The sequence below is a fragment of the Bombyx mori genome, chromosome 3, assembly GCF_030269925.1.
Source record: "Bombyx mori chromosome 3, ASM3026992v2".
In the NCBI taxonomy this organism is placed as follows: Eukaryota; Metazoa; Arthropoda; class Insecta; order Lepidoptera; family Bombycidae; genus Bombyx; species Bombyx mori.
Window position 1 is genome coordinate 5,833,253 of NC_085109.1, and position 27,928 is coordinate 5,861,180.

The 27,928-nt window shown below is 35.9% G+C and overlaps 1 protein-coding gene across 2 annotated transcripts in view; it reads left to right on the forward strand.

Annotated features, from left to right (window-relative positions):
• The first annotated feature begins 1,021 nt into the window (after positions 1 to 1,021).
• Positions 1,022 to 27,928, forward strand: part of LOC101738997 (dual 3',5'-cyclic-AMP and -GMP phosphodiesterase 11) — a 267,871-nt gene continuing 240,964 nt past the window's right edge. Inside the window, exon 1 of one of the 2 annotated variants that reach the window (XM_062675410.1) lies at positions 1,022 to 1,385. The gene's annotated coding sequence lies outside the window, so the exon portion shown is untranslated. The remainder of the gene's footprint in view (positions 1,386 to 27,928) is intronic. The other variant, XM_012695157.4, reaches the window with a different exon arrangement.

Genomic DNA, 27,928 nt, shown 5'->3' on the forward strand with positions numbered 1-27,928 from the left:
GTAATTTTATTCTGAAACACGGTTTTTTTTATATTTGTAGCTTGTATATTTGATCTGGTAGCACTGGTGTGAACTGTGAATGTAAAGCGTAAAAAACCGGTATTCTTAAATAAAAACCGGTATTTATCGGTATGTATAAAAACCGGTTTTTCTCCGGTTTTCTTCGAACCGGTTTACATCCCTAATTAGCGTCACGGCCTTCTTCCTGTGCGTAGTTAAAAAAGGAATTTGAAATTTAGGTGTTATAAAATATGAAGATACTGATGCTACTGTTCTAAGAAAACGGCCTCGCGTTTATGTGTAGGTGTCAGATTCCTATTCTGGCCATTTTTGGCTTATTGTCGGACCTAATTAGCACTTTTTATATTTTTTGTTTTTAAAACAAAAACTTCAACTTTCAAGGTGGGTGGCGCATTTACGTTGTAGATGTCCATGGGCTCCAGTAACCACTTAACACCAGGTGGGCTGTGAGCTCGTCCATCCATATAAGCAATAAAAAATAAAAAAAAACTTGTTTGGGGGATGCAGTCCTAAACGTTTTTCGAATGTTACCTGATGTAATAATTTCTAAAATATATATTAATATAAAGCAGTTCCCAAATGATTGAAATGTATACAGTGCAAAATAGTGTATTCTATTATGAATGAAGCTAATATAAAGCGTGTAAAATAAGAATGATGATGCTAAGGCGCCTTCTAGATTGTATTAAGAATCATCTTCATGAATTTCGGTTTTTCAAAAAGTTTTCAAAAAGCTTTTCTTTTGAGAAATAACTAGTGATTGAATATAGTGACCAAACAATAACTTTCTGTAATAAAAAAAATCAAACACTGTTTATCATTTATAAAGTACCTATAAATATGTTTAAAATACACATTTGCTCCTGTAAACGTCGATATGCCGATTCCTATTGTAAACTAGATTGTAAACAGAATTTACTAAAAACAAAGACATCATGCAACCAACTGAACTAACACGAATTACACGATTCACGATCCGTTTTGTTCACTACTTTCAGTTCACTCAGCGGCAGTAGGTACTCAGTCAGTCAGTCGCTTATTCAGTTCAAGTCAGTTCAGTAACTTCGCAGAGTCCACGTTGTGTTGACGTTTCGCGCTATCACAACAATAACATAACCTCCCGATTGTTAATGAAATTAATTTGTCAACGTTTTAACTTTTTTAGATTTCGTACAAAATTAAGGTGTAATGTTTTATGCTTCGCAATTGCAGTCTGATTAAATATTACTCAAAGTTTTCAGTGTGTGTCGTGTATGCAACTTGTTTTTCAGTGTTTATAAAGTTAGCTTGTTGAATGGTGGTGTTGAGTTCATAGTTTTTTTCTTGGTCTTGACCGTGAACTTGTTGCTCGCCGACTGACTGAGGTAATGATATTCTGGATTGCTATGTTACACATACATACTTTTAAAACCTTTAACCTTGAATAATGCTAATTACCAAATACTTTTGTTTTGTTGCTCTTTATCCGTATCATTTTATTATCTACAGTCATTTCATAACAAATACTTTGCCTAAAATGTAGTCAAGGATGTTTCTGAATATGATAATTAAAAACCTACGAAAAAATAACGTGCTACTAAACTATTTTTAGAAGCAATCTCATTTAAACTATCACGTAAATTTAAAATATTGTATTTATTTGAAAATGGTAATATAAACGAATGTTTATATTATACGGGAGTAATTTCTTTACCACATTTTTAATTAACGTGTGAAGACAGAATTCCCGTTACTATTTTTTACTATCTATACCCGTTACTAGCTATTCGCTGTTAGCCTGAAGGACTATCCCAGCTACGCCCGGACGTTGGTGAGCTCACAGGCTCAACCTGAGAGAATGGGTTAACACTAGCCCTAAGCCACTGGCTAACAAGAGCATCGCAAAATCTACCATCGAATCGGAATCGCGACCCACCGAGAAGATCCGGCGTTCTTGTACCAGTTAAGCGGATATGTTACGTGAAGCCGCCGCCCGCCTTGTGGCCTGAGATCTTACTTGCAAATTGCCGATAGCTTCTTTGCTAACCCTCAAATCGGAACGTATGATTGATTTACAGCAGTGATGGTCAGGAAGATGCGTTGGTCTCAACAAGTGAGGATTCTTGGCGCCATAATAAGCATCACTACCGGCGAACTGCAAGAACACTTCAAGAATTTTGTGATACGGAGGTTTTAATTAATTAAGTAAAACATTATTTTGAACGACATTAAAATTCATTACAATCTGGTTTATTTGCATAACTAGATGTGGATCGTTGTTTTGGCCGAGTTAAAGTTAGAATTTAGAAATCGAAATAAAAAAAATAACACGTTTTATAAATAGGATCAAAAGTTTGCACTTTCTTTTACCTGTTTTTACGCAGGATCAGCATCAATATATGTATCGTGGATAAAAAGTGGATTCTGTGATCAAACTAACGTATCATCAGAATCGGTTCAATCATTTCGGACATGCAAGAAGACAGACAGAAAAGAATGTATTTTAGAAATGCGGGTTTTGATCTGAGCGAATAATCAACCGACCGTATTTTGAAACCAGAGACAAAGCGAACGCTTCCATTTTATTTATTTGTATAGATTTCAGTATTTACACGTGTTTCGATAAACATTTGTAATGATAAAGAATTTCTACTTACGTATCGTGTAAATAAAGGGGTTAATGACCACAATAGCCTGTGTAATCAGTAGTTACTGAGATTTGTAAATTCATTATGATGCTAATGTTCTATAATATCTTTTCTGTTTGAAGGAAGTACAAATTGTGTATAGGCTTTGTTAGTGTGACGGTTTAGCGATGTCAAGAATGAACATCTTAGCCACAATTCAAACGTAGTTAAAACCTTAGAACTCATGTCTCAAGGTGGGTGGCGGCATTTACGTTATAGTTGTCTATGGGCTCCGGTAACCACTTAACATCAGATAGGTAGTGAGCTCGTCCACCCAACTAAGCAATAAAAAAATAAAAAACCAAGATGCCCATAAGTTTCTACTTCCAAAAACTAATACAAAACTCACACGAAAGGTAGAAGAATAACACAAAAAAATCCCAAGAGTCGATTTTTTTGGTAACTTTTTGCTTAGCTCTTAATAAACTTACATGCAGTGGATCTTCGAATTAAAATATATATGAGAAAAATAGATATTAGATGGGTTGTAAACTAGGCGAGCTTAACTTATACATGAGTTTTTTCTAGCAAACCAAAGTCAGAGTAAATTAACTTGTAGGTGTTGATAAAGTGTCCAATAAAACAAAATAAATATATCTTAAACAACTAAACAGACAAACCGAATTATTTAAACAGATTATATTGAAAATGTAAGCAAAAAGATAAATTAGTAATAAACATAAATATCTTTTTTTATTTTTTTATAGCTTAGATGGTTGGATGAGCTCACAGCCCACCTGGTGTTAAGTGGTTACTGGAGCCCATAGACATCCACCTTGAGATATAAGTTCTAAGGTCTCAAGTATAGTTACAACGGCTGCCCCGCCCTTCAAACCGAAACGCATTAATGCTTCACGGCAGAAATAGGCAAGGTGGTGGTACCTACCCGCGCGGACTCACAAGAGATCCTACCACCAGTAATAAAGTAACTTTAACAAAGTGACAGAACATTATAGTTCGCATCTTGAAATAAAATGTGAATGGCTGGAATGGCCGCGTATAGAATGGTGAAGAAAGAGTAACACAAGTGAACGAACGACTCATAATATCGTCTAGAAAAATGCATAAGAGTCTTCAGGTAAAGAATAGAGGCGAGCAGAGGTAGTCGTCTTTGCAGTTGGCAATCAAATACTAAAGGCTCAAAGATAAATTACCAAATTATGCTTTACCAGTATTCGTTTAAAACATTTAAAGCAGATAAACTACGTATCCTAGTACAGAATATTCCCGTAAGTGGTCTAGCGAAAGGTTATTTCCAATAGCAGAATAGTGATGAGAAAAATTTGTGAATCAAATAAATGACAAGTAACGGGTTTTTTTCAATGACTAGTGCGTGCGTTGTTGAGAAAATGATCGATGTGTTTTTGAAATGATCTATTGTAATTCTTAATTCTTCAAATTATTCAAAAACTTATGACCATTTTGAAAACGTTTTTACTATGACATTAATCACACAAGATAAGAAATACTCTGCAGTCTTTGCAAAGAAATAACTTCACGACTGATCGGTCGCCTGATTTATAAGACGCTCTTTCTATTCGTATCGATGCGAACGTGCCTGGATTCAAATCATGAAGTCAGGTACCAATTGTTCACGATTTCTGTAAAGAAAGCATTCGTGTAAAACAAAAATATGTTTTTCTTGTTTCAAATAGGCCTTTATTAATGCTTTCAAATCACAATTTTGCTTTAATAAATATGTATAACCTGCAAAACTGGACTGGTGTAGTATGTGTTTCGAGCGCGCAAGAATAGGCCACCAACCTATCGATTTCTTCCGCGAAGTTTTCTTGCGTTCCTGTTTGTAGGGTAGGCAGTCGCTAAGCAAAACAATTCCACTTCAGACCGAGTTGGCTGCTGCAAATAACTTTCTAATATCTATAAGCTCAGAGAGTTACGTTACTAAGCTCAGATTCAAAGCTCAACTTCGTATGCCCTTCTAGAGATATGAAAAAAACCCAACTGAACTAAGTAGTTCATTCCAGATATTGTATTAACTTTCTATTTGTACCTCGTCGTTTCGATCGTCGTTATGATATTACGTGACCAATCGTGAATATGTGCGTGACCACTGTCGTATCCCGTTTTGTCGTCATAAGATTTACAGTGCGACATTAAAATCTGAAGAAATAGTGCGCCTCAGAAGTTTCCTGGTAGAAACAACATCGTTAAACAAATTTTATGTGCATATTTAAAACTAATGACGTATAATAATATATTGAAAACATCTGGACTAACTAAGCCATATTAAAAAAAAAACAAATAATTTATCAAACTTCTCAGTTTCTTAAACAGAACTCAAATGGCTTCTTTACGAATCTCCGAAGTACTTAATATCGCTCTTTTATGTTGCTTAGCACAACCCTTTGCATTATCTCTGACTCTTACTCATCGAGGCCATCACAGAATCTTAACCTCAGATTATAGCACAGTTTTTATGATAGCTCATTAAGCTGCCTGCATTAAGATAAAACTTCATCTTTCAGTAATCTGCTCAAAACGAAATAGTTTTGCTGTGATAAATGTTTGAAAGGTCAGCAAATAGACAATCAGCAACAAGTTTCAATGAACTTTAACTTTATTTCTGCATTTGTAGTATTTTATTTATAGGTTGGTACATATAAGTCTGCAATGCATTTAATTTATCCTCGACAGTAATTACTAAAAAAGCTATTCCCTAACACTAGCCCTAGCAAGAGGATTGGTTCGCTGAATCTACCACTGGATCGGAATCGCGACACACTGAGAAACTCATTGGGCTGTGTCTAAGAGGAATGTTTTCCAGTGCATCATGTATTACGAGGGCTGCACTAAAAGTATCGGGAATGGAATATTTCCACTGTTCCTGTCATATTAAAATCTTTTTAATTGAAAACTCCTTGGTTTTAAAAATCGAATATCATTTATTTATTTAAAAAAAGATTCTCGGTCTTGTCACGAGGTTTTGTCAAACTTGTTTAGTCGTTGAGAAAATGGAATTGACTCGAGAAAATTCAAGAGCGATGATTTATTATGACTTTCGAAGTGGTTTAACACAAAAACAGTGTGTTGACCGGATGATTTCTGCATTTGGTGATGAAGCCCCATCCAAAACCACAATTTATCGCTGGTTTGCTGAGTTTCAACGTGGACGTGTCAAGCTCAGTGATGATCCCCGTCAAGGTCGTCCAAAAACTGCAGTCACCCAAGTAAACGTTGATGCTGTGCGTAAGCTGATTGAGGAAGATCGACATGTGACATACCGCGAAATTCAGACAACTTTAGACATTGGCATGAGTCAAATACAAATAATCTTGCATGAACAATTAGGTGTAAAAAAGTTGTTTTCCCGATGGATACCGCATTCGCTCTGTGAAGAGCAAAAAGCGGCTCGCGTTACTTGGTGCGTCAGAACTCTCGAAAGATTCCACGCAGGATCCTCAAATGCTGTATACAACGTTGTATCAGATGACGAATCCTGGATATACGCGTACGAACCCGAAACAAAAAACCAGTCACGAGTTTGGGTGTTCGAAAATGAGTTAAAGCCAACAAAAATTGTTCGTTCACGGAGTGTTGCAAAAAAAATGGTGGCCAAGTTTGTCTCCAAAACCGGCCATGTTATGACTATTCCTCTTGAGGGACAAAGAACGGTTAATGCAGAATAGTATGCTAGCATTTGTCTGCCACAGGTCGTTTCTGAACTCCGTAAAGATAACTGCAACCGCCGCATCATCCTCCATCACGACAATGCGAGTTCTCACACAGCGCACAGAACAAAAGAGTTTTTAGAGCAAGAAAACAAAGAATTATTAGACCATCTGCCGTACAGCCCCGACCTAAGCCCTAATGATTTCTATACTTTCCCTAAAATAAAGAATAAATTGCGTGGACAGAGATTTTCATCACCTGAAGAAGCTGTGGACGCCTACAAAACGGCCATTTTGGAGACCCCAACTTCCGAATGGAATGGTTGCTTCAATGATTGGTTCCATCGTATGGAAAAATGTGTCAAATTTCGCGGAGAATACTTCGAAAAGCAATAAATACATTTTTAAATAGTAATGTTGTGTCACTTCGTTAATTCCCGTGTTAAAAACACTAGTTTTGGTAGTGAGTGTCTTGTTTTGATGTGAGTGATGTGAGTTTACATAAATGTGTGTTGTTTGTGAAGTTGTCGGAAAATCGAAGCATTCCTCAGAGCCCAGCTTATAATTATGATCGTTCAACTGTTTTCCCTTGAGTGCTTGAGTTTGAAACCGGATGTTTCCCTAAACTATAGTCTCAACAGTTTTCGGTTCCGTACTAATCGGATGGGCCATTACAGCGTGATTCATAACTACAATTTACGTACCTACGTATCTGTTTAAACGTATATTTGTGAAGAGTTGATACCTGATAAGAGTTGTAAATTACGAATTTTGTGAAAACTTAATGAAAGGCAAACGTGACTAAGCGACAATAACTGCTTTGTACATAAATGATAGGCAATTACCATATTCGATGCGCAAAAAAATATATATATTTCTAGGTCTATTAAAATCATTTCAATCCTACAGCAAGATTCGTTAAAATAGATTTTTTTAGGTATATCAACTTCAAATTAGTCTACTGTTAAGTTCACGCATTGTGTCACGTTTGCCTTTCAAGCGTCGATATGCTTAGATCATCCCTAAAATCGTGGGTCTTACCAAAGCGGTATGAATAACCACGATATCTTGTGAAATTGTTGATTACATCGCGCTGCCTAAAAACCACGTTTACAACGCGATAGGAGCACTATGTGTATTGAACCAGTCAAAATAAATACTTTCATTACTGTTTACAATAACTGACATTGTCGATTTGCCTCGGTCAACAGTCAAGTTCATTAACAACAGCTAGTATTACTCAAGAACTTGTTAAACTAGAATATCGTGCAAATCGTGATCGCTTGCGTAGGCAGGCAGGCGTGCATCGGTATGTCAATACACACACGCGATAACACATTCATTTGCTATAAAAGATAACGCGCTGTTAATACAGACAAATAAAAATTAAGATTCACACAGTTTTTGAAGTCGTCGTGGCCTAAAAGATAAGACGTCCAGTGCATTCGTATCGAGCGATGTAACCATGTTCGAATCCCGCAGGCGGGTATAAATTTTTCTAATGAAATACGTGCTTGACAAATGTTCACGATTGATTTCCGGTGAAGGAATAGCAAAAATCAGTTATAATTTGCGTAATTGCTTATGGTAGGACCTCTTGTGAGTCCGCACCACCACCCTGCCTATTCGGTTCGGTGCGTTTCGGTTTGAAGGGTAGGGAAGACGTTGTAACTATACTGAGACCTTAGAACTTATATCTCAAGGTGCAATAGACATAAGCAATAAAAAATAAAAATAAAACTGTGTGATATACCTACTAGACCACACTTAATTGACTTGAGCTAAAGCCAAAACGGCTTGTTTTATTATCAAACCACAGATTCACAACCGTATCAACAAACTCTGGACTTTTGTATTTCCTAATCAATTAAATCAGCTAATTTTAACATGAAAGAATACAAAAAAAGAGAGACCAAAGTACCTATTGTAAATGACAAAATTTCGTGTAATTTCTCAAATACCAACAGAATATTCCATTGTAGTAATAAATCATGTTTATGTGCAAACACTCCGTCTATAGCGTCCACGTGTATTGTCGTGACGCATTCATTTGCTGCGTATAACTTCAAACTTTTTTCTCTATTAAAAAAAAAAAAACCTTTTAGGTTTATTAAAGGATTGAACTTTTTATGTCATCGTTCTATAAATGCGTTCGTGCGAGCCGTAGATTTGTTTTGTCTTAAGAATGTAAATAAACACTGGATACGTAATAGGGACTGTGCCAATTTCAAGTTTACTACGTTGTTTTCTATACGCGTAACTGGGTTTTAGTCACATCGTAGTAACCTGATTATCTTCACGAGGTATGACGAAAAACGATTGAAACTCGAGACTATTTTAAGATGTTTCGAAATGTTATTTTTAAATCGTTTATTAAAATGGAACTTTAATGAAAAAAAGTTTTCATTTAACACTGGCTGGAATAGAAGATTATTTCTTGCCTAACAATGCATAAAGGTTCTTGAAATGTGAATAGACATAGAGAATGCTCCTTTGCTCACCCACCTGTCCTGGTGAAACTGGAAAGGCCTCCGGGCCACCAGTAATCCTTCAATTCTAAAAAAAAAAACATAGAGGATATCACGGAGCAGAAAAGGGCAACGGCCTTTGACTGGCCGAATCTTATGTCTCGTCTTTTGGCTTCATGCCAGAGATGGCATTGTCCATTTTGAATGACGAGATTGATTTGAAAAATGTAGGCGTCCAAAAATTACGTAAACTCTGCTCTAATAAGTAAGTATCACTATAAAAAGGTCGTATCTCTAAAAGTATTTACGGAACTCATAAAAGACCGCCGTAATAAAACCTCTTTGGTTCCTCATATTAGGATAATGTTACGTTTACTGCTAGCTGCAAATGGGTTGGTCAAGCTAGTGGAGATGTATAGAGTGTTCATTTATATCGTTCTATAGTAAACCTACAGGGTAAACCTTTATTTTCTTACAATTACAACTATTTATAAACGTTTTGTAGGTGGTTTTGTGGTCATAAAAGGTTCTTAAAACATTTTGCTGTCGCTTATGCAAACGTGTCTGTTACCGAAGATATTCCAAATGTATGTACTGTATTAATGTGGTGGTAGCTGTTATAAAACAGAAAATATTTGACAGACGCCTGAATCCCGTTAACGATATTTTCAAGAAAAGTTTGCATTAATACAAGTTCGAAGCAATAACATTCGGACCGACGGTCTCCCGAACAATTTCACCGGCTTGGTGGATGATCATTCCTTGTCGTTAACCCCCTAATAACTATTCAACCACTTACTCTATATAATTAACTGGTTTGAACTCGTTTGAACCAGGTAGTCAGATAACTTTAAAATTTGTATCCCTAAAATAATTAAGGACTAAAGACTTATTGTTGATATTAATATTTTTTGACGGAAGAAGCATTTAATTCAGTACCAAAGCTTCTAATATGAAGATTATTAAAACCTAATAATTTGAGCATAATACGCTGATTCATTCTAGTGTATCTGGGGCGGACCCCTAGTTGTAAAATGGGGTATATCATTGGGTATGATCATTCGTTATGAATAATTTTTACACCTAAACCAATAAAATGGTTCTCAAAACACCTATATTTAATGCAAACAGTGCCAAATCTCCGAATAAAATAGCTTCGAGGGTGACATATTGATAGTGATCGAAATTATAATGGTTCGAATTTGTTTGTTTTCAATTGGAATCTTAAAAACGATAGTAGTGAAATACGTTTTGTTACTTTTATATCAAGTCGATTTAATTTTAACATAAAGAGATCCTTATACATTATAATATTACACATTTTGTTAGAAAACTTTTATATTATGGTTCTCTATCTCTTCTCGAATCAAATTATTAATCTGACTTCGTTACACTTCTTACACTAATCGTTTTTATCGTACACTTTGATAACCTTGTCTCGGTTTATTCAGCTGATAAGCCTTCGGACGCTTCCCTATCTGAAATTTGATTTCATCTATGCTATTATACATATAACATGGTGCGACATAACATCTATAAGAACAAGTTAAATTTGTACTGAAAAGGCATGAAGATAAAAAAAATTAAATGGCAAGTTTATCATGCACTTCGTTCTTAAATAAAGATTAAATTTTAAATATTTACAAGTAGACCAATGGATTGGGTTTAATACAACAATATAGAATATAAAATCGCATAAATACGATATAATATTTTGGAATTGTGTTGATGGCAGTATGTTGTTGAGATTTTTTTGGTGATAAGAATGCTCTTATTGCTTCATGCGTAAAGTATTGGAAACGTCAGAAATATTTAAAGAATAAACGCGAGATTAAATCGACAATTACTTTTAATTATAATAAAATATAATATATGTCTACGACTCGGAAATACTGCAACCAAATAAAACTGAGGTATCTAATTTTCAGTGATAGGCAATCATTCATTTTTCGAATTAAAACGACACAGATAAATTTGAAATTAGATGGCAAGTAATAAGGGCTATTTTCAATTTCCTTTGGATTTTGATTAAAATCAAATAATGACGTTTTGTCTAAAGGATAGATTTTGTTAATACTAGTATATAAGGAAAAAGTTACAAGATAAAAGACAAAAAAGTTAATGAATGCAGTTGTGTGAAGTAAAAAATAATTAATTTTCTCCCCTTTCATATTCAGGCCAGTGAATCTACTGGATACCTTTTATCTGATTATTGAAAAGTCTTAAAAACTCGAGAAATGATCTGTCGTAGCAATTTAATTAAAAGTTATAACGCAATCAGCAGAGTATCGAGAAATCATGAAAGTTTCATTTATCCTATTCCTTAATTGACTCTAAATCTTTGATTAACACCGATAACACACAATGAAATTAATTCTTTTTAAATATTTTTTTAGATAATTAAATCTTCTAATGCACTTGAAGGAGGCACAGTTGCCAAGATACTGGCTGCTTTACCTCGTTGGACAGTCAGACTCTGGCTGTATATTACTGGTGGTAGGACCTCTTGTGAGTCCGCCCGGGTAGGTACCACCATCCTGCCTATTTCTGCCGTAAAGCACTAATGCGCTTCGGTTTGAAAGGTGGGGCAGCCGTTGTAACTACACCTGAGACCTTAGAACTTATATCTCAAGGTGGGTGGCGCAATTACGTTGTAGATGTCTATGGGCTCCAGTAACCACTTAACACCAGGTGGGCTATGAGCTCGTTCACCCATCTAAGCTATATAAAAAAAAACACTCTGTGCTAAGTACCAGCCAGCCTTAGCATCACGTGTCACCTCCTTCAAGCGTTTGGAGATTTCTGATAATAATTAATTCTTTATTATTGTGCATGAATATTTTGTGTCAGCAAAATTTAGTTGAGGTTATGTCTTATTAAATTTCAGAACTTTAAATGTTTCGACTTCGGTGAATATGTAATAATGCATTTAGCACAAGGTAAAACAATTTTGAAACCTTGCCAATTTTGATGTGGTGTACCCACAATCACGATCATTTAAGCTAATTACGTTATACTGATCACATAAAGGCTGACATACGACGCACAGATGCGTTTGAGATGTAATGCTGGTGGCGCGTGATGCCCATTCCTTGGACGTCCTTCCGTATGAACACATCTATCCTCAACGATCTAAGAGTGGCCCAGAGGCTATCCACCATATGCCTACATAGATTGCTCCAGTATTTTGGTAATATATCAAGAAAACACTCTGTTATCTGTAGAGACTCACAGTGACAGGTAAAGTGGATCGAAATCGATCCAGGGGTCGAATCCCGAAAAGATAGAGTTGATCAAGTGTTTGAGTGCCTGGACACGGGTTTTGAGCTACGCACTTCACTGCTCTATTGACCGATTTTTTTTCCTGCCTAAGCTGATAGCCTTGAGAGGCTATTTCAGCGTAACCTTAACTAGTAGGTGAGCTCACGGGGCTCAAACCGGAGTGATGATAACACTGACCCTAGCAAGAGCAGCGCTTTGCAGAATCTACCACCGAATCGGAAACGCGACCCACTGAGAAGATCCGGCGAGTAACTCAGTGGGCTGTGTCTATGGGTTGATTCGCTCGTAGACCCCTTCGTCGCAAGCGACGAGTTCCACCGGGACGGTGACCGGTGCTTGTGGTAAACCAACATAGTAGCTACAAATCACAAGAAAAGGTCTCAAGTGGGCGAATCACGATGCTCAGCGATGAGTGAACGATTAAAAGGAGGTACACAATAAATCGAAAGCGAAAATATTCAGGTTTTTTTGCATAACTTTTACACATTTTTTTCATAATTTCAACAATTGCGGTACAAAAATTAATGTAAATTGTATACATAGTGTTATTGGCCCTAATAATAATAGTGATATATTCTCTGGATGGCGTTATAAACATATATTATACATTAACAGCGAGCTTTGTTTCAACACCTTTGTAGTTTCACATTCATCATCTTAGGCCTTACAGCCCAGGGTGGGCCTTAGCCTGGTCCAGTATGTCTCTCCAGACTGCTCTGTTCAGTTCTTTCTCCTTTCAGTTCCTGACACCGGTAACTTTGAGGTCGTACTCTACGCCATCTATCCATCAGAGTTTGGATCTGCCACGAATTCTGCAACCCTCTGGTTTGCCATAGAGCAGTTGTCTTGGCATTCTGGTCTCCTCCATTCGAAATACATGTCCTGCCCATCGTAGGCGTCCAATTTTTGTAGTTTAATCTTATCATATAATCAAATGGTAAACAGGCAGCCCGATGATGGAACTAGGACGTGGTTTTCAGTGCTAAATCGAGATAAGCTTGAGTTAATGATACGTTAATTTCATTTTCTTCAATAACGCAGATTGGCACAAGAGCTCACGGCCATGTTGCGGCAAGATGTTAGCGGGGCTCGTAGATGTCACAATGTGAATGCTGTTGTTCCATCTTTGAGATTCAAGGTCCATTGCACTGGAATAATGGTCATTTATGCGTTGGATTGAAACGCATGACTGGTGACTTGATTTACCAATATTTCGAAGTGCATTTTTTTGCACGCGTTCTTTGTGAGGTGTGCGGAAAGTTCGAAGATAAATCGCTGCTCGGATGCTTTATCTAGATGCCGCAATGGAATCTAAAATATATCCTCGCTTTGTGTGTTTCATTAGTGACCGATGTGAGTGCAGTGATATTAAAAGGACATCAATGGCAAATGTCTATTAGGCGATGACTTAGAAGTCTAAACCAATATGTTCGCGAAACTTGTACGGAATGGCGATGGCGTTTGGAGATGTCGACCTTTTTGGGAAAGAAACAAAATATAGAATAAATGCCCAAACTCACAAGCTATAGATAACAGGATTGTGACTCGTATTGCTTTCGTAGTCACTATCTGGTGACGTAACGCCTTCTTTAGTGATCCTAAGCATCATGTAATGGATCAAGTTTGGAACGTAAATGCGGACGGATTTCCTCTGATCAAATGGAGTTCTGACTTCTGGAACGGTAAAGATAACGATCATTTGTTCCACGTCACGGTCATCTTTCATGGGAATGCGGTCGAAAACAAAGAACAGTGGAAAGTTTGATCTAATACCTAGTTCTTTTGTTTCACGCTATTCCCACAAATTTATGTAAATAGGTATGGAACTATTTGCTCAATGAACACAGCTACATTTTAGCGTAAAGCTCATAAATTTTATACCGTTTGAAAAATTATGCCTAAACTCGTTGATAATACTAATTAAATAAGCGAGAGATTCTTTCCAATATGTTTATCAAATAGCCAACTTGGTTTATTATATTTCAAGCTATTTAATTAAAATCGGCTTCAAATATTTGAAGCTGATTCGATTTAATGTGCTTTGTCTGAAAACTTATGGATCTATTAAAACTAAAATTAACTCCGTTGTAAATAAACAAGAGTAATTTGGGTTAGCCAAAATATTTAACATGTTCGTAAATGTTTTCATACTCAAATAAATTTCGGTTAATATTTAGATAACTTTCGTTCGTTTTCGTTATTTTACTTAACATTAATATTTCATAACATCCTGATATTATTTGATATGAAATATCTTGGGTTATTTGCGAAAACGATTTGGGAGCTATTTAAACGTAACATAACTTTAATAATTTGATAAAGAACGAAAGACAAAAATTGTTGCGTGGTTTCATTATCGAGATGAAGTTGAAGGTGAAGACATTCAAGGTTCGTGTTGAAAAGCAAGTAACGAAACTATACTAAAACGTGTAAAATACATTTGTTTATTATGCCCTTGAACAAAATCAAACGAAATATAAAGAACAAAACAGATTGTCCATATTCTATTTTAATAACTTTTGATATGTGTGTGTGATGTGAGTGATTTTTTTGCCACAAGATTTTATATTCGTACGATATTTTTCTATATGTTTAATAAGAACAATATTTTCAATTCTACTGTATGTATTCTTTCTTGCCTTCTTTTACCTCCGTATTTCCTCTGCCCGTCGCAGTAATTTTAAAATTGAAATCTGCCGCGAAGACTGTTCTAATATCTCAAGGTTATCCAGGAGCTTCGGATAGCCACTTAAGATACGAATTTGTCTGCTTTTTATAAATATAACAATGTACTTGTAAGATCATCATCGAATGAAAATGAAGACATCGAATGAAAACTAAAATCATATATTTCAGTATTAGTTTAGTAAGTAACCTTCCATTAGCAATTATGATGGAATTCGATTCTTCCCAACGTAAACGTCCCTGTGTTTATCTGTTAGGTTAAAATTTTCCGAAGTCTATTCACATTAATGACAGGAAGGTCGGCCTCCTTATGTATGTTTTCCATTACATTCTCATAATAAAACTGCTCTGTAAATACAATTGAATTTTTTATGTTTTCAGACACAGCTTAACAAAACAGAAACATTTTTTTATTCGGCATCGACAATATACGGTTTCACAGACTGGATATATTTTGCTTTTAGGAATTAGGCTTTTTATGTTATTGAAGACAAACAAATACGTTTCACAGTCGGCGGCCCTACGCTAAGATTTCCTCAAACAATAGTGTCAAAAAGCCATACGAGACAAGAACACGTGTATCGAATCTAAGAAATATCACAAGAATTTAAGCACAGGCTGCCAACGAAGCCATGAAATTAAAAAAGATTTTGTTGTTCGATATTAGTTAAATGTATACCCAAAAATAATGTGGACATCTTCCTTTAATTTTCAATAATTGTACGATCTTTAAACTTAATCGATATGGTAAAAACATTGAAAACACTGCAAGATCGAACATTACTCGGAACAACACTATAGGTAACATCTCTCTCGCTCATTTTCTCTATCAGCCCACAGATATACACTGCTGGACATAGGCCTCCCCCAAGCCCCGCCACAAAAATCGGTCCTACGCTGCTTGCGTCCAGGGCCGAAAAGCTCTTGAGTGGCGACCACGTATCGGAAGACGTAGTGTAAGTAGGCCTCCCACAAGACGACATCCAACAGTTAAATATGTTTTCCAATTGACCTTAAATGTTCTACAGAACGCACTAAAGATTTTGATTCTGTCGTCTCTAACATATTTCACAATCGAACCATTCGCATTAGGACAAAAGTTCATGCCCACAACCTGGATTCTACCTACACTTCAGAGGGGTTTCTAGATAACATTTTTGTAGTATCTGGTATGTGTCACGTATCGACTCCGAAATAAATTCCTCTCCACGGTGTTTCAAAAGTAATATAAAATAAAAATAAATACAAGTATACCAACAGTACCTACCTACAATAAATGCAAATATAATTTGGTCACATGTCTTAATAGTACTGTCCAGATCACGGTGTCGTTTACTTAACGGTACCGAAGTACACAAACCGGTTATCAAGAATGCTTCATGGTAATTGTTTGTATTACGCTCTCAGCCTGGATCTACAAAAGGCTTTTTGATTGCTCTCATTAAACTGTGGTAACGGTATTCCGGATTTAGTCTTTTTTTAATCTTGTTATTATTCCTCAAGTCACAAAGAATTTGAGATGCTGCAACTTTCTCGGAAATGTTATATTTTGGTAGCGTATGACGCACGTATGCAAGAATTTCTTGAACAGATCTCATAAAATCGATTTTGGTATCTTTTAAATAATCACCAATGGTCAAATAGTGCATAAAACCGTGTCGTAAATGCCCTTGTTTATTTTTAAACTGCACTGTCACACTACATACGAATATTAGATAGGTACAACAGCTGTCATACCCTTCAAAGCTATTGACTAGGATATGTCGGAGAATATAGTTGGGTTCTTCTTGACACTGTTTTCTATTGTAAGAAACAGTAATGACGTGAAGACTTCTGCGAATACACCATCATGCAGAAGTAACTGGCAGGTCGCTTGATAGAGTTTTCTTCTTTCTCCTCCAATGTGTCGTCGGGGTCCGGGATAGGGATCTCGCTTAATTACTAGCCTTAAGTATTTTGAGTCATCCGTACGTCAATTTAAGGACCGATGAAAGAGGCCTAAGAGGATGAGGTGTAAGTAATGTCTTACGGGGTCTTGTGAAAGAGAAATTAGATGACGAATAACCATAATTCTTGACCCACGCTCGTTCTAACCTAGAGGGGTTTCCCTGGTGATACAAGTTTGCAGCGTCGTGTAGCAGACTTCGGGTGTCCCACAGACCGAGAGACTGTCTTCCTAGAGCTGATCAACGCCGTTCCTTGTTCGTAGCAACAATTTTGTCACTGATATAAGTAGGTTCGCACTGTGACATTTAACAAGACGTCTTTTTTTAAACTACGTTCCGTAATTTACGAAAATATTTTTGACGCGACTGAAAAATTAAATAAACGTTAAGCATCTTAAATCATCACACACGTTACTACCGCAAGTATATTTCAAGGTAATTGAATAAAATTTAAATATTTGTCTAGAGTCGGATAATCGACGCATAAAAAAAAATGTATTATGTATGTACAGAGCGAAAAATGTTGGTTCATCGTAATGTAACTTGAAGCGTATAAGCGAAACGTTTCGGCATAAGTATGTTTGGCATTGATGATCTCATGCAACTGGTGTCGATAAGCCATGAACATTCGCAATTGATAATTTGAATTGATTTGATTCGCAAATCACTCCTGACACCATGTAGATTAGCTTCTGGAATTCTAGTAGCTTTTTCTATTTCTTGAGTCGTTCGTGACGACGACAACTGTGAAGTATCCGAAATGGCGGAAGCAGAATTATGTAAAACCTGTAATTCAGTATTATAATATAATAATAAATTCGGTAACCATCGACCATTGACCGACTGTCGAGCGACTACACCGTGATCCAGTTAATGAAGCCGGCACTTTTTTTTTTGAGTAAAGGCATTTAGTAAAAGACAACACAAGATTCGAAAAGGAAATCATTATACTTCTACGGATGGAACAGGTACGCCAGTCTTACGGGTCCCGAAAGGTTTGAAGATCTATCTATCTGTGACAGATGTCAAAATCCGGTGTTCCCTTACCGAGTTAGAAGATATTCAGACAGATTATCTTTACATATAAATAAAATTGGAGTGTGTTTGTAATATTGAAACAACTGCTTTTTACTACATGCATATGCGTATATTATATACGGTACATACACCAAAATAACATTTTTTGTCTGTTTGTGTTTGTTCCTGTTAATCTCTGGAACGGTTGGACCGATTTTGACAAGACTATCAGTGATAGGTAGCTGATGATATAAGGAGTAACTTAGGCCACGTTTTTTCGACTAGTTTCGCCCCGGGACGTCATCCGCGGTACGACAATAACCGCGGGTAATATCGCGGGACTCAGCTATCAATAATAAAATTTAATGTTTCAGAAGCGAAGCGAGAGCGGATCGCTAGTTTTGTTTTTTTAATTTTTTTTTATTGCCCCTTAGGCAGACGAGCATACGGCCCACCTGATGGTGAGTGGTTACCGTCGCTCATGGATGTCAGCAATGCCAGGAGCAGAGCCAAGCCGCTGCCTACCGTTTAATACTCACCACAAACCTCGTTTGAAGAAGGACATGTCATAGCGTTCGGGAAACGCCGTGGAGGGGAGCTCATTCCATAGCCGGATGGTACGTGGCAAAAAAGATCTCTGGAAACGCACTGTGGATGACCGCAGTGGCTCCAGGTAGTATGGATGAACTCTACTCCGGTGGCGGGCGGTGCGATGGTAAAAACTAAGGGTGTCTTGTAACATATTGATATTTTGACCAAGATATATTATTGGAAACCAACTGGCAGTAGTTTTTTGACGTAATTCTAGTCTATTGTTTAATGTTTATTAATGTATGTCTGGCGTCGTCTTTACTTAACGTTTTGTTCAAATACATATAAGGCGATTCATTCGGTCCATGTGCATAGGTTTCTTAAATGGTTTGTCTTTCCTGTGACCAATGATTAATATGCAAGCTAAGAAACTGCGAAGTATTTTTTTGGCTCGTAATTTTGAACAGAATTACCGGAATCTTTGTTCGAATGAATATTTGAAGTTGAAACACGTCTGCGATGTCATGTATTGTGTTTGAAACATTTAAAACAGAACGGTCTTATTGGCAACACGTGTTGTTTAGTGTGTTTGTTTGTCTGTTAACCTGTTGGTGAATATCAACAAACTAAGACTGGTTATTTTAAATATTAAAAGAAGGTTCTACCGGATTTGCTCAACTTTCAACACCAAGCTACATGCTTTTTTGATGAAGCCAAGCACATATACGGATTACGGATAAAGAACATCATTCAAGAGAAATTAATCTCAACGAATCATGAGGAAGACGACGCGAGGAGAGAAGTATAAATGCTGCCAGTTTTTTTTAAACGTTAATACATAAAAAGATTCATCCGCGAAGCAGTTGCCATTGAGTTGTTAGGTCTCCTTTGTAGGCGCTCGGGCAGCTGTTAGCAAATTCCATCCTCTCCTGGCTAAGCCTTTGTTCGAAAAAGAATTATTAAGAAAGAGAATTTACGTCACGCTAAACTATTCGTTACACTCCAATATACATATGTAGATCATCACAATGTTTTATGGTCGACAGTCACACAATAACGATAATAGGCGTTAATTTACAATAACGAGGTTATTCACGCATTCTTGATTTTTGAACTGGTTGTTTCGCAAGTAATTTTACTTGCTTTTTTTTTAGCTAAACCGTGCGCGTTGTTCTCTTCGACTTCATTTACTCGTATTTGGACTATAAAATTTTGTTAGTAAAATTTGTGAGATATAAATTCGTAATGTACATCAAGTATAATAATTTAATAATTTCCGGCAACTAATTAAATTGAGTTCGATGTGCTTTCCGTTGCATCTTCCTACTAATATCCGAAGGAAATCAATCAAGATCCATGCCTACCTACCTGTAAAACCTACTTTGTAAAATTGATGTAAGAAGGAAATCTGCTGGAGTTGATAAATGACTTAGGTTGCAGTGTTGGAGGAAATGGATGAAGTGATCGATCGCTTTGGAGATGTGTTTACCGATCCCCTGATTTCACGTTCTCAGCATATTTCTAAAATAAACAAGACGATGATATGTTTGACGACAATTAATTAATCTATTACATTACACAATATCTTTCGAACTTCACAGACTATATTTTAGACATTAGAACTTTACAGATTAACTTAATGGTTATTTAACTAACAGAATCGGAATAAGTTAATGTTTACACAAATAATTTATTTAATAAATCTAGTGAAGTGTTAATAATGAACGAGTCCAATAAGTTATTTATTGTGACTAATATTGTAGAATCTTAAAAACATTTAATAATGACAAATCGTTTAGTCTATTATTAAAAACAAAAATGCTCATTTTCGGATTACATTGTCAAGAGTATAATAGGCATATAAACCCTTGTTGTTAAATTACTGCACGGTTTTATTGTTCCCAACTTTATCAAGATGATAACGGACCCTGTTTGGGCGTTCCCGGAAAATAACGTCCAGGATCAATTTGACACGAAGTCAACGGTGACACGGGTTCCTTTTATTGTTCCACGTATTTTTCCATATGCTTTTCCTATTTGCATAAGCCGGTTGAGTGACGTAACATTCAAAGTCCGAAATGATGTTCATTGTACTAGAAAATTCTAAACTTATATATTCCAAATTTAGAAGGTACGCTTTGAAATGGCAGAGAAACATTTTTTTTTTAAATAATAGTGGTGTAAAGAAACCGTTCTAAAAGACTGGTGGAACTCAGATATGCTAATATTAAGAAACAACTTTGAAAATTACATTTTATTAATAACTAGCTGACCCGGCAGACTTCGTAGTGCCTTAATCGATAAATAAAATACCTAAACTTGTGTATAAAATAAACTTAAAACAAACAATAGAAATCCGTCCGACGGGACATACATCAAAGGTAAAACAAAATTGTTATTTTTATTTAATTCCGAGCATTATCATATTTATTTTAAACCTTCTCTGGACTTCCACAAATCATTCGAGACCAAAATTAGCCAAATCGGTTCAGCCGTTCTTGAGTTTTAGCGAGACTAACGAACAGCAATTCATTTTTATATATATAGATACGCAATGTAAAAAATATAATTCGTGTGCCGTACGAGGTTAACGGTTGGGAACGATAAAGTACCTCGAGTGAGGTTCCTTATCTACCCTCGCTTCAGAGTACGAGCTCATGAAAATTAACACGATACCATTAAAATTACAATAAGTTATGTTTGCAAAGGAGCCTAGTTTTCCGCTGACGCCCCAATCTGCTTCGAGAATTGTTGGCGGATTGCTGTGACGCAACGGTCAATGTGGAACCCAAAACAACTACAAGATAAGCATTCGGAAAAACTTGAAAACTCATCCGGATTAATGAAAAAAAAAACATCAATACAAAAAGGTTTTTTTACGTAACTAAGAAGATAACATAATTAATTTTAATCAGCATTAGATTCTCATTATAAATTCACGTGACTTGGTCACCTTTAGACTTTGTTAATGGGGCAAATTCAATATTTAGGAAGTAAAGGATAAGCCCGTGTCAAAGTAAAGAGGCTTTTTAGATAACGTTAGAATACTAGTGGAATTTGACCGTGGTTGATTGATGGACATTATGGTTTGTTAAAACATTTTCATGCTCCGACAGGTGGACGAGATAAGGGCCTACCTGGTGTTAAGTGATAATCCGAGCTCATAGAATCAACTAATTCCCTTATGAGCACCTGTGGTGGCGTCGAAATAGGCAACCTATTCCGGAATCCGTCCTTGAAGTGCTAACGTGCACGTGAAGCAGACGTTACAAACAAACAGACTGACAGACAGCTATGAGTTCATTAATATGAAATACATAGATTAGCGAAAACCGCATGGTTCAATATTTGATATGTTTATCTTAATCACGACTTCAGCCGGCTTAATACTCTTGTACACAAATCTTATCTAAGTGCGTGTACTAAGGTATTATCCACGTTATATATCATGATATTGGATAGGTTGTCTGATTTCCATCGTGTGTATCTAACTAATGAAGTACTGAAATGAAGCCCACAGAAAAACAAAACATAAACGCCACTGTCCGTTTGGCTTGAAATAAAATATTAATGTTTCATTTGCATTTATATAATGGCGTACATTTGGTCGTTTAATCATTACGCAAGAAGTACCGGACTGTTTTGACGAAATGTGGTAAACCTATGTCAGCCTTTCCCATAGTGGGCGATAACGCCCCTTGTGGGCGCTGCAGGCCTAAAGGGGGGCGTTAAGTGACCCAGAAAAAAAGGGGGGGGCGTTGTATAGAGGCTTGAGAGGCGATTTGCAATTTCATCTAGGAGGACTCTTAGACACCGACTGAGCTCTCGCTATAGTGATTTTTATGTAAGTGAAAAAATGGGGCGCTATAAAATAATTTATTCTCAAAGTGGGCAGTAGACAAAATAAGTTTGGGAGCCCCTGACACCTATGTTTATGTTAAAAACTTGAGTACAACTCGTAACGATGATAAACACCCAAGATATAGTTATTAAAAAATATATCTGAAGATTATTTGTTTATCAAAATTCATGACCTTTACTACATATTTACGCGGTCGGTAACTCCCACTGGAAACCTCTATTTAATTATAATACTATTGTACAATCAGTAACTGGTGTTGAACATTTACGATTCACATTATTTGATTTATAGATCAATGAATCACAGTTACACTACGCCGCATATATTATATCGTTGTACACGACCGAAATACACCTAATTATTAAAAGAAAATTGACACCGCCTACGTTGTGAATATATTGGAAAAAACGTTCTATTCGAGAGATGTTTCTAAGTAGTCGTCGTGGCCTAAAGGATAAGACGTCCGGTGCTTTCGTGTGTAGCGCTGCCCCGATGGTCGAATCCCGCAGACCGGTACCAATTTTTCTAATGATATACGTACTTAACAAATGTTCACAATTGACTTCCACGGTGAAGGAATAACATCGTGAAAAATAAAAATCAAACCCGCAAAATTGTAATTTACGTAGTTACTGGTGGTTGGATCTCGTGAGAGTCCGCGCGGATAGGTACCACCACCTCGCCTATTTCTGCCGTGAATCAGTAATGCGTTTCGGTTTGAAGGGTGGGGTAGGCGTTGTAACTATACTGAGACCTTAGAACTTATATCTCAAGGTGGGTGGCGTATTTAAGGTGTAGATGTCTATGGGCTTCATTAACCACTTACACCAGGTGAGCTGTGAGTTCGTCCACCCATCTGAGCAATAAATAAAAAATAAACATTGGAAATAAATTCTATTCGAGAGACACAATACAAAACGATCTCTTACACTAATCATTTATGACACGAAACAACCTACAAATCGATGCCTCCAATGAACACTACGCTAACTCCAAATTCGTAGATTTGCAGGAGGAGCGTTTAAACGAAAAAAGTTGATAAAATCTTTATTATTGCAGATTTATTTATGTTTTTTTTTGTGTAACTAGCTGATTTACTTTTGCTCCGAACCCCATCAATAATGATTAATTATAATACTTTTAACATAATGAAGCGAATTGCGTGAAAAACGAAAATTTCAAAATTTTGAGTTAGAGTAGTGTTCATTGGAGGCATCGAAATATACTACCACTGTTTAATATCGCGTCTATTATTTTCGTTTTATGATTTCCGATGTTACGTGTTCCAAGTTTTCGTGTGCATGATCACATTCGTCCACGTGGCAATAAATAAATAAATTCGAAACCGTAAAATTTGTTTTGATTGTGCCCACGACTCGCGAAAATCGAAGCTAAACTAAATACTAAATCACACAAATGTATTCTTATGAATCAAATCAAATCAAATCAAATAAAAAAAATTATTCAACATAAATGAAAGTACATACTTGTTGAACGTCAAAAAGAACTAGCGGCAATTCACAAAAACTAGCCTCTGTCCTGAGAAGAACCGGCAAGAAACTCAGCGGGCATGTCTTTTTCTCTTTTTTAAATATTAGATTTTTTTTAAGTATTCATTTTTACAATCAGTATTATAACGTAACAATTATTGCAATATTGAAATGCCCGGAGCGAGCAACTCATTCCCACTTTGTGCAATCTTCTAGATAATCATTGACTTTATAGTAAGCTTTATTGCACAGATGTTCTTTAATAGTTTTCTTAAACCTATGTATAATATGCAGGTTCTGAACATCTTGTGGGATTTTATTGTACAGTGTACAGGAATGCTTTCCCGATCAGCTTCGTACTGTATGATCACGAATTGTTCAATATTAAATTAAATATACACAATAATATTGCGCGTCGGAATGTTGTAGTTTGTTTTGAACATAAACATTTGAAGTAGCCGTAATTACGATATGAACATTCTTGTGCCTATACTAAACATTACGAGTATGATCGTATATATTATGATTCAGCTTAATGAAGGAGACTAACAACAGTGAGCGATAGAGATGAGTAAATAAATTAGATTAGTGGTGGGTACGTTATCTAAATAATAATAAAACACTACAAATGATATGTTTTTTACAGATCTACGTCTTACATTGATTTGCGCGTAATTGGTTAACCAATTTGTTTTTCTACTAACGAATTGTGATATTATTTGGTTAATAATAATCTAAGCGATTTTAATTTGAGTACAACACACTAACTCTTCATGAAATTCTCTTCGGTCTCATCCATAATTTTAATAAGTTTGCACGGGCAACAAAGCTTTGTACAATGCTTAGTTTGATTTAGCATAGAAGGCCGGATTGCATTTTTTACCTTGCTACATCTACTTAATATATTTATGTAAGTAGATGCAAACGTAAATGCTTTTATATTGTTTTAAGATATACATAGTTATAGTAACCGGCAAACTTCTTGAGCAAATGACCTTGACTGCGCAGAACCGAATTTTAGATCACTTTGGTGGTGAGGGTGAGGCGCGACGGCAGGGGAAATCGTATCGAGCGCGTTATTGGTAGATAAGTCGAATCTTGCGCCCCGCACCGCGCCCTCGTTCCGCTTGCTCCCTAAAGTACGCTTGCGTACAGTGAAAAGTCTATCGTTATTAATCGTTAAGTTATTTGTTATAATTGCTTGTTGACTTTGTTGCCATTGCTATTTGTTGAGTGTTTGTTGATTTTTTATAAAAAATACTCTATGCCGCGACAAACTGGTGTAGTATTCAAAAGAAAGGGTAGAAAAATTGTGTACGACGTATATTGCTTCATTATAAAACAGGGGAAGAATGATATGGAAAAAATAAAACAGACTTCGGAAGCAACAAAAACATCCGTGAGTACTGTTAGGTGCATTATTAACGAAGCTAAAGACTCTGGCTTCGAACGAAGCTAAAGGCTCGCCGTGTTTCGGACTCCGGGTAAGAAAAGATCAGGGAAGAAGAAAGTTACCGGAATGGATAGTTTCGTTCAATCTGTAATAAAAAGATGTAATCATAATAACTACATAACAAGCAGCGAAACTCCGTCTGTAGAAAGGCTTCGAAAAATTTAAAGAAGATATAAATTTTAATGGCTCGGAATGAAGTTTACGACGAATTATGAAAGAGCTAGGCTTCAGATGGAAAAAACAGAAAATAATTGGAAGCTGGTAATTGAAAAAAGTTACATTCGATTACTACGAATCGAATATCTTCAAAAAATAATTAATTATAGACAAAAAAGTAGACCGAACCGACCGAGTTGTAAACTACACCGATGATCCCTATGTCGACTCATCACGATGATAGCAACTCGGGTGATAAAAACAGTGATGATGATGGTCAAGATTATGATAACGAAAAAAAAAAATTACAAATACCAGCTTCGCTTCAACTGAACCAAGACCTGGCAACAGCTCTAGTTTTGACTTAATAGAAGGAATATCTATTTTACCCCAAGATTAAATTATTACAATTATTAACCTATATTTTTTGTTGATGTTTTCATAAATATATAAATAAATACATATGTTGATTTTAATAATTTAATTGCATTATGACGCAGAGTAAATAATGTTTTTGCACGTGAGTGTACCATGCGCAAACTTACCCCCACTACGTCAACAAATGCTCAAGAAGTTTGCCGGCTATTATACATAGATATTTTTTTATTTGTTTACGGCCTTTTATTTACTGGTAGGACCTCTTGTGAGTCCACACGGGTAGGTACCACCGCCCTGCCTATTTCTGTCGTGAAGCAGTAATGCGTTTCAGTTTGAAGGGCGGGGCAGCCGTCGTAACTATACTGAGACCTTAGAACTGATGTCTCAAGGTGGGTGGCGCATTTACGTTGTGGATGTTTATGGGCTCCGGTAACCACTTAACACCAGGAGGGCTTTGAGCTCGTCCACCCATCTAAGCAATAAAAAAATATTACTAGACTTTTTGGCAAATCTAAGTTTTTATATATTATGAATAAACTCTTCATAATTCTATCCGAAATGGAAAGTGATCCAGAGGATAAATGTATCTTTTAGAATATTTTGTGGCCACTGTCACAGTAATACACTGTCTTGTGAAATGTATTCAATTTTCTTTTATCCTTTTAACCTTTAATCCGGGTAAAGACAGAGATGTACAATAATTGACAAAAAAAACTTTCTGGTTGTTGGAAATGAGGTCGAAGCAATCTAGAAAATGTATATTCTATAAAGGCAAAGAGATGTTGCCCTTAATATAGAGTACCCAAAGACACAATGAAATACAATATTACGTACAAAAGCATAATAGCCCGAGAGCCCGTGGGATCTACCTGTATGTATTTGACCAGACCTGAATTTTCGTACATTGAGACCCCTATACCTACCATGCATGAAGTGGGGACTCACTAAGCTCAAAGTGGTCGACGCGCCGAGCGCTCAGGTAGGACAGGTACCGATTTTGACGGATTTTAAATCCATTTGACCACGTCTGCCGTTTTGAAATTTTGAAAATATATGATTATTATTATCGGAAAATAAGAATGGCAGACCATTATCGCGCATTTTACTTTGTGGCAGACCACTTTGAAAATGCTAAATTGCATTGAAAATGCAAAATTTTGAAAGTAATTGACTAGATCTGCCATTGATTTAATAATATGTTGTTTATTATAGTCTTAAAAACTTATATTGATCACGGCAGACCTCTACATTGCGTACACACATCAACATATAATAAAATCTTAGCTACTACCCGGCCAGATGTATATTATGTTTTCCGTTCACTGTTTTAGAGGAATATAATTTACTTGCGATTTACTTTAGCAATGTATTTACCGAAATTAATATTTTTTTTATATTATATATACTAAACTTCATTAGTTAGACAATTAAGAAGTGAATTTTTTATGGAATAATTATAAATAATACGGTACATTGCTGATCAAAAAAGAATTCAATTCCTCATTTTTATTTCGTCAAGACAAAATTTAAAAGTGTTAAATCAGTTAAAAATATATCATGCATGCATTACATATTATATATATATATATATATCAATCTTCATTCATCATCATCATCATCGGAGTCATCTTTATCGTTAGGCGACTCGTCTTCATCAACCATTGAATCGAATACTGCAAAAATAAAACATAAATTGTAAAATGAACGTAAATTCATCTGAACATGTTCGAGAAAGAATTGTTATCAACTTACCAAGAACATTGGTGATTAAGTCACTCACAAAATATGGAAGTTGGTCACCTTCGAACCCTTTGAAGGCATATATGTTGTCCTGCTCAATCCAACCATACTCCAACGGGTCTAAAGTTGTGAGTTGCTTTTTGTAAGCATTTCTCCAAATAGAAGAAATATAGTGGGCCCTCAAAAGTTGTTGATAAAGCTCACTCTTATGCGGTGGTATTGAGCTTGCCTCAAATTTTTGATTTTTTTTTCTATAATTTTCATTGATGTCTGAATATTTATAGTTGCTAAAGAATAGCTGGAACCTTCCATCATCTACATCACTACATTTTTTGGCATTGTATAGCTGGCAAGTTAAATGTTGAATGATAAAAATGAGGAATTGAATTATTTTTTGATCAGCATTATACCGTATTAAGTATTTATAATTATTCCATAAAAAATTCACTTCTTTATTGTCTAACTAATGAAGTTTAGTATATAGAATATAAAAAAAATATTAATTTCGGTAAATACATTGCTAAAGTAAATCGCAAGTAAATTATATTCCTCTAAAACAGTGAACGGAAAACATAATATACATCTGGCCGGGTAGTAGCTAAGA